At 39.2% G+C, this 19,209-nt stretch overlaps 1 protein-coding gene and 1 pseudogene across 3 annotated transcripts in view; one reads left to right on the top strand and one right to left on the bottom strand.

Moving 5' to 3' along the window:
- The window catches only part of PDE3A (phosphodiesterase 3A), a 304,284-nt gene that overhangs the window by 70,061 nt on the left and 215,014 nt on the right, over positions 1–19,209 (top strand). The gene's annotated exons all lie outside the window — the stretch shown is intronic.
- LOC129483282 (ubiquitin-conjugating enzyme E2 L3-like) lies at positions 13,664–14,474 on the bottom strand (annotated as a pseudogene).

The raw sequence follows: 19,209 nt of genomic DNA, 5'->3' as shown, positions 1-19,209 counted from the left end.
GAAAAGTATTTAGTGAGAGGAACTGGGAGTTTATCAGGAGATATGAATGATTTCATCTCCAGGATTCTGGTTTTTAGTCACCTTTGCTCTCTGAGGGAAGTGAATGAGGGCTGCCTTACTCTGCCTGTACCCAGTTCCAGGAAATGTACATTCTCAAGAGATCAGGTGGTTTTATAAAATATATTCTTTTTCTCTTTTTTTTTTTTTTTGAGACGGAGTCTCGCTCTGTCACCCAGGCTGGAGTGCAGTGGCGCGATCTCGGCTCACTGCAAGCTCCGCCTCCCGGGTTCACGCCATTCTCCTGCCTCAGCCTCTCCGAGTAGCTGGGACTACAGGCGCCCGCCACCACGCCTGGCTAATTTTTTGTATTTTTAGTAGAGACAGGGTTTCACCGTGGTCTCGATCTCCTGACCTCGTGATCCGCCCGCCTCGGCCTCCCAAAGTGCTGGGATTACAAGCGTGAGCCACCGCGCCCGGCCTATTCTTCTCTTGTAGAGGGGAATTGAGAGCAAGGGAGGCTTAAATCCTCAATAAAGATCAGTGCATATTTGAAAATTAGGCGTAGTTTTTCAGACACCCAAACCTTTTACATGTAATTGCAAATTAGCCCTCACTTCCAGTCATGGCAAGGTTTAGGATTAAATGATATTGAACTGGCTTTCCCCTTAGAACATTACTTTTCTTTGCAGGATGATAAAGCTAATTTTTAATCATATCTCCTCTACAGTTTTAATAATTATGACTTTTCTTCTTTTTCCTCTTTTCTTTTTCCCTCCTGCCTGGAGTCCTGAGTAAAATTTAAGATTGTGTGTGTGTGTGTGTGTGTGTGTGTGTGCGCTTGATGCTGTCTAATTCCTTTGAGTATTGACTACACATCTGGACTGTGCTACTAAACAAAGTTGAGAGTGTTGGATGATGTGCAATAAATCACCTTTGAGACTGGAGATGAGTGGATGGCTCATGACAAAAATTTCAGGCTTTATTTTTCCAATTTTGCTATAAATTAGTTAAAAGGTTGTTATGGCCAGCATTTGGGAATCTGTTGCATCAGACTCAGCCTTCATTCAATTATTTAACATATATTGATCATATCCCTACTATGTGCTATTAGTATTATGGGTTAGGCCATTCTTGCATACCTAAGGTTGGGTAAATTATAAAGAAAAGAGGCATTTACCCATACCTGAGGCTGGGTAAATTATAAAGAAAAGAGGCTTAATTGGCTCACGATTCTGCAGACTGTACAAGCGTGGTGCTGGCCTCTGCTTGGCTTCTGGGGAGTCCTCCAGGAGATTTTACTCATGGCAGAAGGGAAGCAGGAGCAGGTGTGTCACATGGCGAGAAAGGGAGCAAAGTGAACATGGGGAGGTGCCACACACTCATAAACAACCAGATTTGGGGAGAACAAACTTACTAATATGAGACCAGCACCAAGCCATTCATGAGAAACCTGCCCCCATGATCTTATCACCTCTAATCCGGCCCTACCTCCAACACTGGGGATGACAATTCAACATGAGATCTAGAGGGGTAAGATATCCAAACTTTATCAAGGCCCGTAATGGAAATAGACTTGTACTCATACAGCTTACACTTTATCCTAGTAGACATGCCTTTGATTGCATAGTTTGAAAGGCTGAAATGAACTAAATTGAGGGTTGTTTATATTAAATAAAGCCGTTTTCCCCCAATTTTAGCTAAACCTCTTTTTATGTAAAGAAAAAGAATTTTTTTTTTTCCAATAAGATTTACCAGTCAAAGCAGGAAATCATTTTGTTACAATTGTCTTACAAAGCAGCCCTGCCGCAAGGCTCTTGCTAATGTTAAGAGTCCACGCGGGAGGCTGAGGCAGGAGAATGGCGTGAACCCCGGGGGGCGGAGCCTGCAGTGAGCCGAGATCGCGCCACTGCACTCCAGCCTGGGTGAAAGAGCGAGACTCCGTCTCAAAAAAAAAAAAAAGAGTTTTCTTGGGGGTCTCCGATATCTGATTCTCTCTAGAGAAGTCTTCCTATTCTTGGACCTAGAGTGTTGCTAAAAAGAATTAGTTCCATTTTCTCCAGAGTGCTCTAAATTATAGCTATTTATCTTTTAAGGAAGCTCCTAAGTATCCACAGGTGTTCAGCCCCCTAAAATTTCAATTTATCTTCCGCACAGCCAGCTTTTCGGTGTTTACTATAAGGCTTTAACCACATGGTAATTCCTCCCTTAAAGAAGTCTGCTGTATATAATGTTAAGGCAGAGTTGTCAGGGCTGTTATGCTGTGTCTCAAGCCAAATACATTTCTCAGCATTCCAAGGTTATGCGAATACACAGAAATAATTATTTTCAGATGTTGACATTGCACTTAGTGATTTAATAATATGAGAAAATATGGTTCAAAAGTTATTCATCTAAAAAGCAATGCAAAATATAGTAGAGACAAATATGGTATGCATTCAGGCACATTACAATACTGTAAATGTTGGAGTGATTTAGCTTTCTGTCATAATATCTTTATCACACAGGATATGGACTTGCTATGATGTGAGTTAACATGTTTCCTCCGACACAACTAAAGTCCAGAGAGGTGCCTTGCTTCTAGTCCAATAATGACTTTCAATCACTGAGGCAGACCCATGATTCTTGGATTCTCTTGTCACTTAAGATGTTGTCTTTTTTTTTTTTTTTTGAGATGGAGTCTTGCTTTGTCTTCCAGGCCGAAGTGCAGTGGCATGATACTGTCTCACTACAACCTCCACTTCCCAGGTTCAAGTGATTCTCCTGCCTCCACCTCCCAGGTTAAAGCGATTCTCCTGTCTCAGCCTCCTGAGTAGCTGGGACTATAGGCATGCACCACCATGCCTGGCTAATTTTTTTGTATTTTTAGTAAAGACGGGGTTTCACTATGTTGGTCAGGCTGATCTCAAACTCCTGATCTCAGGTGATCTGCCTGCGTCACCCTTTCAAAGTGCTGGGATTGCAGGTGTGAGTCACTGTGCCTGACCAATATGTTCCATTCTTAAGTCAGTTTTGAATGTTAAAAAAAAGAAATCTTTACAGTTTCAAAAAGTAATTTTTCTGTAATGATCCAGAAAATAACAATAGGACGTTTAAAAAGGGCTTTTCTTAGCTTTGCAAGAAAAGGGATAAGAGCAGAAAGCTTCACTTTTTGAAGAGACCAAGACTCACTCAGTTGGAAAGTTACTCTAAATTTACTTTTTCCTAACATTGGTTTATGACATTCAGTATGAATTTTGTGTGTTTATATCCACATATCATGTAGTCAGTATAGAAAAGGGAAAAACCTGAATGAAGTTTTACTATACTCATTGATTCTTTTTATTCATGAAAGGGGAAATTACCATTATTTCTTAATAGTCTTTAAATTTCTACAGTAGCATTTGAGGAAAATGAAATAAACTCCATTTGATGTATGACATATTGCACTTAAAAATATTTAGATCACTGGTTATTGCTGACTGCTTATAAGGCAAAATGTTTTGATTTTACTGTATTGTTCATGCTGTGAGCAAAATGGGTGTCTAAGTTTTTATTTTAAAATGCATACTTCTGTCTTTACCTTGTAGCCTTGCAATGCATAATTCAAAATGTTTGCAAAGTACAAGTTTATTATATTGTTTGTCTGCTTCTTATTATAACTTTAAAAAGAAAATGGGACACCCTCCTCTTGCCCCACCCTAGAGACAGATTTTCCATGACAGAATAGTTTTAAACATCAGGATATTGCATAAGTCAGTCTGGAAAAAATAGGAACAGACAGCTACCACTATCTAGTAGAGCTTTGCTTTTGTGACAACATTTTTTGGTTAAAGAACTCTACATAAATGATAATTTCCCTACATAGTTTGATATCAATATCTAAGTTGATACCAACTTTCAAAATCCGTAATTGTTTCTGTGTACATTCTTTCTGATTGTTTTTATTTGGGTACTGTATAAAAAATGATGAAAATTTAAAAGTCATTGTATGATATAAGATCCAAAGAAATCTAATTAAGTTCTGAGTCTAATGCGTGTGAGAGAAACCTGTGCAAAGGATGTTTCAAAGAGTTAACATTGTGGTGAGGTATGAAAAAGTGACATGTGTAGGATATTGCCTTGTTCCAGGTTTTACAAGGAGTAGTTAGGATTTAATATTTGTCCCCCAAAAGGCTTACATTTTAAAGTAATTATAAGGAAAAAAAAATTGGTGGCATGGCTCCGTGATCCTGTGGGTTGCTTGGGACTGAGTGTAGTGAAAAGTTTTGAAGTAGACGTTAATATTCAAAGCCTATTTCAGAAAAGTTGAAATCAGAGCAGTAAGCAAAATTATTCTCCAAGTCCCTTTTAATTTTATTTGCTCACTTAAGCCAAAAGAACTGGGATAGGCTGTATCTTTTTCACGTTACAGTGATCAAACTACAGGGGCCAAGTGCAACTCTATTCTTATTTCTTTTCAAGTACAAATCTATTTCTCAATAAGTCACATCACTTACATAACACTTCTTGAGTACTTGTTTACTACAGCCTGGACAAAGGGTATCAAGAAACAGTGGTTTACTTGGTGGTGGAGTCTGAGGAAAAATAAAACTATTTGTTAACAGCCAGTTGTTTACAAGGATCCTTATCTACTTTGTGACATCTTTATGCCTGTGGGATGAAGAGTGTGATCTAACTCATTGTGGAAGCTTAGCTTTCTTCCCTTTCTGCTCCTGGAGCTGGAGGTTTTCCATCAGAGATGGATATATTCTTTTGGGATTCCTTATCAATATGCCATGCCATTTTAGAATGACTTCACCTATCTCACCTTTGATTATTTATGAGTAAAAGGAGGGAGAAAACTACCCGTTTTGTGAAATTGTTTCTGACACATGAATAAAACATTATGTATCATACTAATAAATTGTAATGAAATTATATGCTAGGATTGGATCTAATTCCTTGAATTATTCAACAGTGAAGCTCAGTAAGTTCAAGGCACTACCACAGAGTACTGTTGGGAGTATAATGGATACATAAGAAGTAATATTGGTTAAAGGAAAATAGAACATAATTGAGAAAAATAAATTCTGCAAATATATAATTAAGTACCATGAAGCAATTAGAAACTGTGTTATAGTTCAGACATGAAAGAGATTATTTCCTGAGGCAAAGGGAGCATTCATGGAATAGAGTAATCATTGAGTAGATGCTTCATGGAGCAGATAGTCATTGAGTAAGTTCTGAAGGGTGAGTGGAATTTGAACAGGGAGAGACCTGAGAAAGACGTAGTCAAAGGCAACATCATCAGTAGCAGAAGAGTGAAAAAAATATGGTATTGAAGAAGAATAGTGCAATTATGTCATGGGTCATAAAATGCATTAGATTGACAAGTTAATTCTCACTAAGAGCCAGGCACTTTGCTAAAATAAGCATTTTACATAAATTATTTAACCTTCACAGTAAACCTAAGAAGTAGAAATGTATGGATAAAGAATTCAGGACATGATACAACTAATATGTGGCAGCAGATGAACTTGAAACCAGGGACTGGGGTCTTGACCCCTAATCTCTGTTCCCTGATGTTGGTATTTGGTACTACAGGGAAGGATGGATATTTCATTCTGTAAGCTGTGGTCACTCACAGGATGTTTTTGAGCAGAGTGAGCAATGTGTTCCTCCCCAATTACTCTGTCTCATCTCACCCATCCCTCTCTTCAACCCTGCCTTTAAACTACCGAGATAAACCATTTGGAATTACAGATCTCATCATATAGTGCATGTGCTTATGATCCTCCAGGGCCCACAGCATGCATTTCTTGTTTCTTCCCGTGGTGTACAAGGCCTTGCCAATCTCTCTAGCTTCATTTATAACTACTTTCCTTTCTCTGAAATCTCCTTGTTGTCTTCCTCTGCTTTTCCTTAGGTTAGTGCCTCCTCCCGGATGACCCTTTTGCATTTCTGGATCCATCATTTTGCTCTGCTTTTCTCATTTCTTGTGAAATATTGAACCGCTTATTAACCCTCTTCTTCATAAAAATTTGAAAATCTGTTTCCAGATTTGTATTTCTACACCAAAATGGAATTCAGTCATTGACACTACCTATTCCATATTAAAATGGCTTTTAAAATTATCTAATTGTAATTTTTTCCCCAGATTTCCAGTGTGTGACCCATATTCATGACCCGTTTTGTCTATTAGTTAGGATAGGCTAACCTATCTTGCAGTAACAACAACCATAAATATTGTAATGGCTTACAACAAAGAAGATTTCCCTCATGTTTGTGTAGATTGAAAGGAAGGCTCTGTTTATCACAGTTACCGCTGAAGGAAGCTCCACTCGACATGTGCTTTCACAGTCACATAGGAGAGGGAGAGCCCATGGTAGTCACACGCTGGTTCTTAGCACTTCTGGCTGGTAGTGATGCCTACCACTTGTGCATACATTTCACTGACCTCACATGGCTTCACCAAATGTCAAGGAGACAGGGAAGCACAATCCTACCACGTGGCTGAAAGTGGGAGACACGTGGAAGTACTTAGTTCATAGCACTGCAGTGTGTTAAAGATCTGAAATTGTAAGACAATTCTTTTGAAATTTATGTTCACTAGTAGTTTGTAATAGTGTCGAGTCAAATGTAGCAGTTCAGAAGTGAAAACTAAAACAATCCTAAAGATGTGAGATTGTATCTTTTAAAATCATTATCTCAGTTGAAAACACTGAATATTGAAGCATATGCTTAAACTTAACACAATAAATGTAAGCATTTCATGGCCGTGGCACAAAAATATGTTAAAACTATATCGTTCATCCACTGACAGTGTTGAAGAACAAAGCAGTGTCACAGAAAATAGGTTGCATTATTCTTAGAAATATACCATGCTTTGAGGGATCCTTTTTTTTAGGGAGGTCATGATCATCTTTCATAAATAATTTATCAGTTAATGGTAGTGAACAGAGTTTGAATGAGTCAAAATTCTACAATGAAATGCTCCTGTATAGGTGTAAATATATAAATGTATATATAAATATACATATACAAATGTAAATATATAAATGTATATATTTAGCATGTATTTGCCCCTAGTTTAATTTGTCAGCACTAACTGCTGGTTTTTATTTCTTTTCGCAAGACATTATGTAGAAATTGATTTGAGGCAGATTTAAAATAAATGTTTAGTGAGAGGAAATCTTACTCTGTCTTATCTATGGATATTGATAAACTGTACCACTGTATTCCTACCTCCTAACTTGGATGTAGGAGCTCGACTATCTGCATAGATATGTATGGGGATATGGGTGACGGGGGAATTACAAATGTACTTATTTAACAATTAATGCTGACATAAGCTATTTGGGTAATACCTCATTTTTTTTTTTTTTAGAATGAATGATGACTGTCAGTGTGACTGAGGATACAGACATAAAATTAGGAAATCTAAAATAAATATCTGTTTCCTTAAAAAAATTTGACTAGTCATTTTTTTGACTAGCTTTTTTAAAATTGCATAAGACTGACTCTTTTCATTTGCTGTGTGTATATTAAATATGTCTGTATAGGTCCCTTTGCTTTCTTTTGCCCCACAGTAATTATGTTGAAAATTATAAACAGATGCATTAGCATAAGTTAAGGATTAAATATGGAAATAATAAAAAACCCTAATTCCATGAAAATGAAATTTCTTTTTGAAAAGAGAAATAGGTATTATGCTACTTATTTTCATTTAGCAAATTTTCTTACGGAACATCATTGCTCTGCCTCTCAGAGAATGTGCCAAATTGTTTAAAACTCCCTCTGAATGTTTGTACTTCAATAACCTATTGAAAGCACAGCTGATTCTGTTTGTGCTAGGTTTATCTCCATTTAAAGGCAGACTCCTTCAGATCGGCTCCCCTGTGGCAATATGAGAGAAGGAAAAGAAGGAGGGAGGGCCTTGCAGGACTGGTTTATATGGCAGAAAGTTAAGAGACAAGAGAGCTCTACAATTATTGAGCACAGGAGAATCGATTTCCTATTCATAGTAGTGTGGCACATGTAGAGGAGTCTTTCAAGATGATACAGCATGCCATTCCTTTCCCCTCCATTGTGTAATCAACCAGCCAATGTTTATCAAGCACCTGTTAGTTTCACTTACAGAGTACCTGTAGCTGAGTTTTCTTTTCTTTTCTGCTTTCTTTATCCGTGCTCTCCAGCTCCTGACCTGTCCATCATGAATATCAGTTTTCCGTGTGCATTAGACCTGTCTTCAATCTAATAAGACTTCACACTGCTCGCTTTTCCTTTCTGACACTGAATACACATAAACAACAAAGAGCAATGCCTCTTAAACCCACAAACCCGTTCAAAAACCAAAACCAAACCAAGTAAAATGAATTGGTTGTATTAATTTGTATCATCCATTTACATTTTGAGAAGCATAGTCAATCAGATAAACTTACTGTTTTAATTCTAAATTCATTGACTTTCTGTCAGTCTCTGTGTTTCCTATATGTAGCAGCTGGGTTAAGAATATAATTGTCTTGACAACAAATTATTGACATTTACAAGCTCAAAAGTTACCTTGGAAGCTTTTGCAATTAAAGAAATAAAAGTGTTAATTCTCTCTGATCTGAACAAGCCAAGATTCAGTGTCAGCCCTTTATAGGTCAGGCTGTGGAAGGAGTGCATAGGATGAAATACCAGTGCATGCCTGGTGCATTAAAACTAAATGGGATTTCAGCAGATGAAGGGGAAGGGTGAGGAATCAAGCCTTAAATTGTCTGCCTCAGGCATGGTAAGAAGACTTGGACAGTAACAGAAACAGGAGGTGTTTGCTATGAAGCTTGAGTGTATTCAAAGTAAATTAGTTTGTGTTCCATTAAGGAATCCTGGCTCTAGGTTGGCGCCTGTGTGGGATCAGTAAATTTTGCACTAGGAAATACCTAACGTCAAGCCTTAGAAAACACCTCATACTCTGGCCAGCTGTCATCAAACCCATCGCCACTGCTAGTAAAATAACTCCAAAGCAAGTGAAACTGGCAGGAATTGCACAAATAAACGGGTTTCAAAAGAGCAAAAGGGATACGTTTCAGAACATCATTTCTGTTAGGCTCCTTGTTATACTGCTTACAGTAGAAACAAATGGAAGTCGAGAGGTAAAGCCTGGCATTAAATTTTCTAGTGATGCAGGAATAACTGTTAGCAGCTGGGCCTGGGTGCTTTTTCCCTGCTTTGTCCTGGAAAGATTTCACATCTCAAGGGAAATGAACTACACACCTTGAGAAATTTTTTTTTTCTGTCATATTGTATAAATCTGTGTAAATCTCATTTCCCCCCTTTTTGGAGTTAAGTAACAATTAACTGTAAGGCTTTTCCAAATACTTTCTTAACCCTGAAACACTTTCCCTCGGGACTTATAGTATATCCAAATGGCTATCGATTATAGCTAAATGTAAATACATATGCACATATGAGGTGAAGCTGTGTTAAAATGTGGGTGGCAGTGTCTTTAACTCCGATTTGGGATGCTTTATTCAGTCATGGGAAATATCAGGGGATCAACCTGAAATTCATTAAAAGTCAACAGTATTTTGGAACGATCAAGGAACATGGGAATATGGCCTCACCTTTTCTCTCTCACTGACGACGTAAATGCCACCTCACTGTGTTGTTTATTGCTTCTTCCAGATAATCTTTGCATACTCAGTCCTTGGAATATAGAGCCATTGCCCTGTACTCATTTTTTCCTTCCTGGAGGTATAAATAGACTGATGACGCCCTATGCTCTCTGCAGTCCGTGCATCATTCATACCGTACATCTCCTTTCTAGGTCACAAAGCTTTAAAAAAAAATCAGCAGTGGTAGCAGCATGTGAGAAGATGAGCATATGACTGACTCCTTCCTTTCACCTCAGAGCCGTGCCTTTGATAGCATCCAGACAGCAGTGCATGGAAACATGACATTTGGGTGGTTCAAGAATATCAGAGGGAAAAATAGCCATTCTTAGCAAATAACTTAAAAATAGCATAGTCTGAGCATTTTTCCCTTCGCCCTTTCTCCCCCAGTGTGCCTGAAACGAAGCCCTTCCCATCCAAAGCAAAACTAGGAATTTGTGTTTTGTGAGAATTTGAAGAGCCTGCCTCTCTTACTACAACTGCTTTCTTCCTCCCAAATGTATAAGCTTAAGTCGTGAGAAAATGTCATCTGCCTCATTCCGCTTCCCTCTCTAGTAAAATAAAAATGGTCATGCTTTCGGACAGTCATGTATTATTGAGTGCCTACTGAGTGAGGAACCACGTGTTGAGTGTTTTGAGATGGGGTGAGGGAAAACATTATTTTTCTGGTTTCTTCCAGCTTCATTATGTGTTATAGTTCATGGTATCTAAGCCAACAATTGGCAAGAAGGCTGATCCTTAGAGGTAATTTCACATTCGAGGAAGGTTGGGAACAAGGTTGGTGAGTAGTGGGGACAGCGTTCTTGCTATGTCCAGGTGGATAGTGTTAGGACTGAATTGAATTAGAGGATGCTCAGCTGGAGTTTGTGTCCTTGATGCCTGGTATACATCATCTTATTCTCTTCTTGATTTGTCAGTACTTTTTAGGGACCATTAGTTCTCTGCCTACTATGTGCCAGACTCTACCCTAAGCATTTAGAATCCCAGTTAACAAGAGGTGAATCTTATATTCATTTAAAATTTCATTCTAATAACTAATAATGTATTTGGAGGAATAAATGCCATGAAGAAAAGCAGACTGAGTGTTATCTGTAGGTAGTTATGGGGGATGTGTGCTATCTCATATAGGTTGATCATGGAGACACAAACTGATAAGGGGGTGATTGCTTATTTCTCTGAAAGAAGCAAGGAAATGAGAAGCACCTGGATGGCTGAGGGAACTGCAGTGCAAGCAGAAAAACCAGCAAGCGTAAATCTCACAGGTGAGGTGCATCAGTGGAGCAAGGGCAGGAGTGTTAATGGTAAGAGGTCCTGAAGGCAGCAGTGAGAATGCCCTGGAAGCCTGTGCTGGACATATTGAGGAGCGTGGATTTTATTCTGATAAAGGCATTGCAGAGGAGTGGCATCATTTCACTTGCTCTTCAGAAGAGAAACTGGAACACAGATTGTAGATGGGCAAAGGAGGCAGCATGAGACAAGCCTCTCTCTTGCAAGCCATCCAGGTGAGAGATAACAGTGGCTTGGAGGTGACGGTGAAGGTGGTAGGAGGATATTCTAAAAGTAGAGCCAGTTGAATTTGCTAATTGTGATATTGTAAAATATGTTGGTCTTCATCCCTGTTTCCTGTCATACAGCTCCTAAAACCCTTGGTAAGAATATCCTTTGTATGCTAGTAAGACAACTAGTGGCTGGAGGCCCCTTTGTAACTTCTGGATGGGGGCTGGTCACCAGAAAGACCAAGGCATGATCAGGGGGTTGGGACTTGCAGCCCCATCTCTCAACCTCTGCAGGGCTGAAGGTTGCGTTGATTACTAATGGCCAGTGATGCAGTCAGTCATACCTTAGCATTGAAGCCTCTATGTAAATCCTAAAGGGCAGGGTTCAGAGGACTTCTGGATAGCTGAACGTGTGGAGGTTCCTAGAAGGTGGTACACCCACCCAGGGAGGACGTGGGACCTCTGCACCTCTTCTTCTATACCTCACCCTATGCAGCTCTCCAACTGGCTGTTCATTCATATGCCTTGTAATATTTTAAAATAAATGGGTAAGTAAATATGAAATATTTCTCTGAATTCTGTGAGCTGCTCTAGAAAATTAATCAAACCCAAAGAGGTGGGTTATAGGATCTCTGATTTATAACTGGTTGCTCGAAGTACAGGTCACAACCTGGGATTTGGAATTGGCATCTGAAGAGGGGGTCAGTGATGAGAGACTGAGGGGTGATGCTATGTCCAGGTGGATAGTGTTAGGATTGAATTGAATTAGAGGATGCTCAGCTGGTGTCTGTTGAAGAATCTGGTGTCAGAAGTGTTGAGTGATGTGTGAGAGTAGGAGAAACACAGGTTTTTCCTACATTCTCTTACGCTAGTGGATTTGTATTCGGAGAGACTGGAAGGATGGCTCTGTCATTTACCGAGATGGGAAGTCACAGCGAGGAACCCGTTAACCATATATTAAAACTCCATTAGTAATATTAAGGCTGTCCATTCTAGGAAACTGATGGTCATCCTTTCAAAGTAGACGGTGAATTCCATTTACACAAAAACATGGGATAAAATTAGTGAAGAGGTGGTGGTTCACGCCTGTAATCCTAGCACTTTGGGAGGCCAAGGCGGGTGGATCACCTGAGGTCAGGATTTCGAGACCAGCCTGACCAACATGGTGAAACCCCGTCTCTACTAAAAATACCAAAAATTAGCCGGGCTTAGTGATGGGCACCTGTAATCCCAGCTACTCAGGAGGCTGAGACAGGACAAACGCTTGAACCTGGGAGGCGGCGGTTGCCGTGAGCCGAGATCGCGCCAATGCACTACAGCCTGGGCAACAAGAGCGAAACTCAGTCTGGCGGCGGGGGGGCATTAGTGAAGAGGACAGTAGTGTAACCTACGAAAATTCTGTGGTAGGTGTGTTACTTTTGTTAACAGACTTTTCTGAATGAAGTACTCCAAAGTAACTTGAAGTTAAGACATTTTAGTATTACGCCTTGGTTTTCAAAACATGAATGGTTTCCTTTTCGTGAATTTGGATATGAATGCAGGCACTTACCTACATAATTTCTAATATTGATGATACTGGTGTTTCTTAAAGTCACTAAAAAATTTTATTTGTAAAGGGTAATCTGCGTTACATTATTTAAGGTTTTTATTTTAAAAGTTTTTTTTTTTTTTTTGAGATGGAGTCTTGCTGTATTGCCCTGGCTGGTGTCAAACTTTTGGGCTCAAACATTCCCCATGCCCTAGCCTCCTGAGTGGTTGGGATTACCACATTACATTTTGAAAAAAGACAGTTTACAAATGTCTGTTTCCATGCATTTTAAAAGAGGTCTTGTTACAAAAGATTCAGTTAGTCTCTTTAAATGGAATTTATTTTGGCTTCCTACTTCCTCCATTGAAGTGTATTAATCCTTCTTAACATATGTGTTTATCACCTGCTGGATTGCTAAGTATGTAAAAGCTACTTTGTAAAAGCAATGCTGTAGCTAAAAAAATTTATTGCATAGCAGCCAATGTGATTTAGCCATTTCAACATTGTATTTTATTAGCAGGACAGTCCAGATCTAAATAGTGAAAAGATTTCCCACTCAAATTGTCCCCTAGGAAGAGAAGATTGGAATATAGAGGAATCACCTTTTCTCCTAGTGATTCTGCCTTTTGATGAAGTAATAATCTGTGTTATTCCAGTTCTTTTAAGTGTTAGACAAGCCTTAATTTATCTTTATAGTTGCTTAAGAAAATAAAATTTTATGAGGCAAAATACAGCAAAATATTTCAACACCACGTTTTTGTTTTTCCAACCAGAGTTTGTTTCATTTACAGACATTGTCATTTATTTTTTATTTTTATTTATTTTTTAGAAAATCTTAAATTTTTAATCCTTTATTTACAGGTTGCCTAGACCACTTTTGATTAAGAAAACTGTAGAAAGTTAGTAACTGCCAAAGTGGTAGGCGGTGGCACGTGTCAGTTTCCACAGAGTCCTTCTATGTGGGGTATCTGAATGCACTGCACGGGGTCTCTGCTCACATTTACTGGAACCAATTGTGGTGGATTTTAGTCCACAGGTCACTTTTCCCACTATTTCTCTGTAAACTTCAGCATTCTTATAGAAATTTTTATGGTCCTTAGGGTATTATTCAGCTGTGTCAGCCTGAAGTGGATGCTCAAGTCATTCATCAGTGCTATGAGGGACTGGATTACTTGGTCAGTTTTGGTTGCTGGCTTCCAGTTTTCAGCACTAATTTACTGGCAGACAGACTTGCCCCTTTTAGTGGACGTTTGGGTGACAGATCTTTAAGTGTGATCTTCGGTGGTTTGAATGGGTACTCTGCTGGAAAGTTGATTTCGATTCTGAAGGCCCCCTTATATGGAGGGTTGTCAGGAACAATAAGCCCTTGCCAAGTCAATAAATTAGCTCCATCCACCTGGAAGTTACGGAAGTTTTTCATTCCACAGTTGTGTATTTCTTCAAGCTCCTTCATCAGCCTTCTGCTGGTGCCATCTTGGATTTGGTGCTGCTCCTTTCCCAGAATGCATCACAGCCCAACATTGCCATTTATGATGCTTTATTTTGTTGAGCTTGATGCTTTGCATTAGTTTGTTTACTTTTTCAATAATTATATATTGAGTGCTCACTAGAGTTGTCTAGTTTCTCAAAATTGTGAGGTTTATGCTAAACACTGGGGACACAGCAGTGAATGAGACCTAGTCCCTGTCATCCACGGGCCAATAGGTCACAGATGTGAATTAGCCCTTTCCCTTGACTTTTGGGATTCCAATTTCAAAGAGGTTGTAAAAGAGACAGTGCCATATTCTTGAACATTTTAGCCAACTAGGTAAAAATAAATTTTCACATATTTCTGTTGAGCCCACTGGACACCAATATACTTTAATAATTGTGTTTAAAATAGAAAACTCCTTCAGCTTGAAGCTGTGTTTTATTTGAGAAAAGTGAAAAAGAGATTCGTGGAATATTATAAAAGATGAACAAGTTTGATGCCTAAAATGGACAATGCTCCTTTACATGTTACTTTAACATTTGAGAGAATGCTGTTGAAATGCAGAATTGGCTAAAAGTGTTAGAAGGAGTAGTTCACGTTGTCTTCAACCAAGAGTCATCTAGAATTTGGCTGCACCCTGGTGTATCAAATATGCTGTATGGGAATGTGCTTATATTTTGATGAGTAATGTGTTTTTATAACAAATGAAGATACATGTTAGAATGTTGAGCTGGTCAGGTCTCACTAGGGATTTGAAGAATAGCATAACAGCAAGTGGACACCAAACAAAAATTGAGTTTACTTGGATACACGAGAACTCTGCCTTCTGACTTGGTCTGAGAACTTGTTCAAGGCAAGAAACAGTTTCTAACTTCAGCTGAATCACAGTGTGAAGGTGAACAAGTAAAAAAGCTCAGTTACCTGCAGAAAGTTGCTTGCAGTTTCAGTTTTACAAAGCTCACTGTTTAAATCTAGTAGTTACCTTTTAATCCCTTCAGATTTGTCAGCAAAAATTCTAGTATTTGGAAACGTGCCTTGATCACTTGCAAAAGGCTGTGGAAGACAGAAGTCATAGTAAAGTGTCAGGTATTTAAGAATCTGGTTAAAACTTCCAAACAAAGAATGTTTCAGACCCCAGTGTATTAACAGTTTTCCTAACTATTCAGCTATTCAATGGTCTTTTATATTCTATTTTTAATTTTTTTGAGGTGGAGTCTTGCTCTGTCTCTGAGGCTGGAGTGCAGTGGTGCCATCTCAGCTCACTGCAACCTCTGCCTCCTGGGTTCAAGCGATTCTCCTGCCTCAGCCTTCCAAGTAGCTGGGATTATAGGTGTGTGCCACCAAGCCCAGGTAATGTTTGTATTTTTAGTAGAGACAGAGTTTCGCCATGTTGGCCAGGCTGGTCTCAAACTTCTGGCCTCAAGTGATCCACCCACCTCGGCCTTCCAGGTCTCAAGTGATCTGCCCACCTCAGTCTCCCAAAGTGCTGGGATGACAGGCGTAAGCAAGTACACCCAGCCTCATTCACTTACAGTTTTTAATTTTTTGTGGGAGAAAGGGCCAGTGACCTTTTTGAATGTGAGAAGGATCCCAAAGCAAAAGGTGATTTATTTCATTTCCTTTAATTCCGCCACAATACACGGCACCCCAGCATCTAGAAGAATCTTCTCATGTGTGAGAAGAATGTGTTTGACTTCTTTTGGAAAGAGTCAGATTTTATATTCATTTAGAAATATCTGTGCCTATAACGTGGTTGCAGTTGTACATGACACACAGTTGTTTATTTAACTGTGTTTCACCTTTTCATCTTGTGTGGGATGCTCACACTTAACCACATTTCTCTTTGTTGTGTAGTTTAGCCCTGACTCACTGGCTCTTCATCTGATCAGTCTGCCTTGCTTTTGTATCTGAACAGTTTCTCTCATCACCTGACCAAAATGCTCTGCCCCCATAGGTCTCAGCTTAGATGTTACTTCTTGGAATGCTTCCCTGGACAATGCTTTCCATATTCCCAAAGGGAGTACTTAATCTCAGTAAAATATTAGTGCTCCGGAATTATGGCATTCCTCTGCATGCATCAGACTAGTTCTCATCGTGGTTCATATAGTCTAACGCGTGCAGATGCAAGATTAGTCTCTTTCTTGTTCATTGTTCTTCTTAGTGCCTGATTTAGCATGTGGAACATAGCGATCATGCCTGATGAGTGTAATTGAAACAAAATAATTTTTTAGAATTTGGAAGTCATTTGTCTTAATGTATATTTTTCTCCCTTTTCTGGTCATCAGCATTAGAACTGAAGTCATCTTCAATATCTCTCTCTCTCATCCATTCATTAAATCATTCACCAAGTTTTGACAGTTTTCCTTTGCAATGTTTCTCTAGATGGTCATCCTCTTCTCCTTTTTCAGATTACGATTCTTGTTTTCTTTACTCATTGGTAAAACAAGTTTGGGAAATGCTAGTTAAGCAGTTAATGGTTTAGTTACCCCAGGACTTGACAAAACCTCTAAGGAAAGAACATTGTAAATTTTTACAGAAGGAATGCAGGATAGAACATTTGCTGTATTTGTTTGATCAGAGAAGCTTTTTTCCATCTCAGGGAATCTTATGTGGTTAATGATCTGCAAAACCCACCTGGGGGAATGCTGGTAGAATTGTGCAACAGTCATCCTCTCATCATGGGCTGTGGATCATTTGACTTTAACTTAATGATAGACATCAGCTATAGACAGTAAACACATGGAAGGGAAGCATGCCAGCCGCCTGACACTGAATGGCTTCTGACCCGTGCACTCTTTTGGTGGCTCAGACCATGTTACCTTGATTACCTGAAGGGGCCCCAAGTAGGGAATTATGCACCTTATTCATCTGCTAAAGACACTGCTAATTCTTCTTGCAGTACTTCCTCAATGCTGTCTTGATAAGATTTAAAGAGTTTTTTAGCCTCTGCCTTCAGGCATCTTCAGAAAGAATGCCATCGTACTCCTATTTAATGCCTGCCTACACCACTGTTTTGAATCTGTCGGTGCAAGGGATTTAAAAGCCAACCACAATGAAGTTGAGTTTTTATTTCCCAGATTTGTGATTGACTTGTTTTGGATGACAAACTTGATAATACTTTTTTTTTTTTTTTTTTTTTTTGAGACTGAATCCCACTGTGTCACCCAGGCTGGAGTGCAATGGCAAGATCTCAGCTCACTGCAACCTCCAACTCCCAGGTTCAAGCAGTTCTCTTGCCTCAGCCTCCCGAGTAGCTGGGATTACAGGTGACTGCCACCATGTCCGGCTAATTTTTTTTGTATTTTTAGTAGAGACGGGATTTTACCATGTTGACCAGGCTGGTCTCGAACTCCTGACCTCAGGTGATCTGCCTGCTTTGGCTACCCAATACCTGGGATTACAGGCTTGAGCCACCGTGCCTGGCCCAAACTTGTTAATGTAGAAGTCATTTGCTGAAGTACTGGTATACAGGTGGCAAAAACAGTGGAAAGAGAGAACGATGATTTGTCAAGAGTATCTAAGAACTAAGTAAAATAGAAAGTTCAATTTTCGCTTAAAGAAGCCAGAGAGGAAAAGCCTGTAAAATGTTAGATACTTTTTGTTGTTGTTTTGAATATAAGTAGGGATCATGTTCGGGAAATCATGTTGTTGACACATTGATAATCCCATTCGATTTTTCCAGTTGCTCTGAGTCCTCCTTCCTAGCTCTGTTTCTCTTACATCTCAGATTTGATCTATCTGAAAATCTTATTCCACCTGACTTCAAAATATCTAGAGTCTCACCATTTAAATATCTACACAGTTACCATCATCTGTTGCCGGAATTATCTGTTGCCTGCTTCCACTCCTGCCTCCTTACAGTTTACTCATCACACAGTGGCAGAACTAATCCTTTGAAAGGTGAATCAGACCGTGCCATTTCTCTGCAATCTTGCAATTGCACCAACTCTCATTCAGAAGAAAATTTGACATTCTTCACCCAGGCAGTGAGCTCAGCCATCATCTGTCTCCCTGTGATATCTCTGACCTCATGTTGTAACACTTTCCCCATTTACTCGCTCTAGTCACATCAGCTCCTGGCTCTTGCTTGAACCTGTTAAGCATACCTTTACCTTGGATTTTTTGCGCTTACTGTTTCCTCTGCCTGGAATGTACTTTTTTCCAGTGTACACATAGATTATTTTTTCACTTCCTTGCCTGTGCTCCAATTTTCCTCATGAATACACTTACCCTCACCACTCTATCTTTACCTAACTGTATTTTTCTGCATTGTTTGTATTACCAGCTGACATGTTATTTTCTTATTGGCTGCCTTCTTTAACGAGAATGTAAGCTTAGTAAGAGGAGGGCTTTGTTTGCTTGCTTGTTTGTTTGTTTATTAACTTTTAAGTTCAGGGGTACATGTGCAGGTTTGTTATGTAAGTAAACTCAGGTCATGGGGGTTTGTTGTACAGATTATTTAGGCACTCAGGTATTGAGCCTGGTACCCATTATTTATTTTTCCCGATCATCTCCTTCCTCCCACCCTCCAGCCTCCAAAAGACCCCAGTGTGTGTTGTTCCCCTCTATGTGTCCATGTGTTCTCATCATTTAGTTCCCATTTATAAGTGAGAACATGTGGTATTTGATTTTCTGTTCCTATGTTAGTTTGCTAAGGATAATGGCCTCTAGCTCCATCCATTTTCTTGCACAGGACATGATCTCATTTTTTATGACTGCATAGTATTCCATGGTGTACATGTACCTCATTTTCTTTATCCAGTCTACCATTGATGGGCATTTAGGTTGATTCCATGTCTTTGCTATTGTGAATAGTGCTGCAATGACCATTCATGTGCATTTGTCTTTATGACAGAACAATTTATATTCCTTTGGGTATATACCAAGTAATGGGATTTCTGGGTTGAATGGTAGTGCTGTTTTTAGCTCTTTGTGGAATCATTGCTTTCTACAGTGGCTGAACTCCCACCAGCAGTGTATAAGTGTTTCTTTTTCTCCATAGCCTCACCAGCATCTGTTACTTTTTGACTTTTTAATAATGGTCATTCTGATTAGTGTGAGATGGTATCTCATTGTGGTTTTGATTTGCATTTCTCTAAT

Source organism: Symphalangus syndactylus, chromosome 5, assembly GCF_028878055.3.
Source record: "Symphalangus syndactylus isolate Jambi chromosome 5, NHGRI_mSymSyn1-v2.1_pri, whole genome shotgun sequence".
Taxonomy (NCBI): Eukaryota; Metazoa; Chordata; class Mammalia; order Primates; family Hylobatidae; genus Symphalangus; species Symphalangus syndactylus.
Note: the sequence above shows the minus strand (reverse complement) of the source record. Positions and strands in the feature narration are given on the sequence as shown.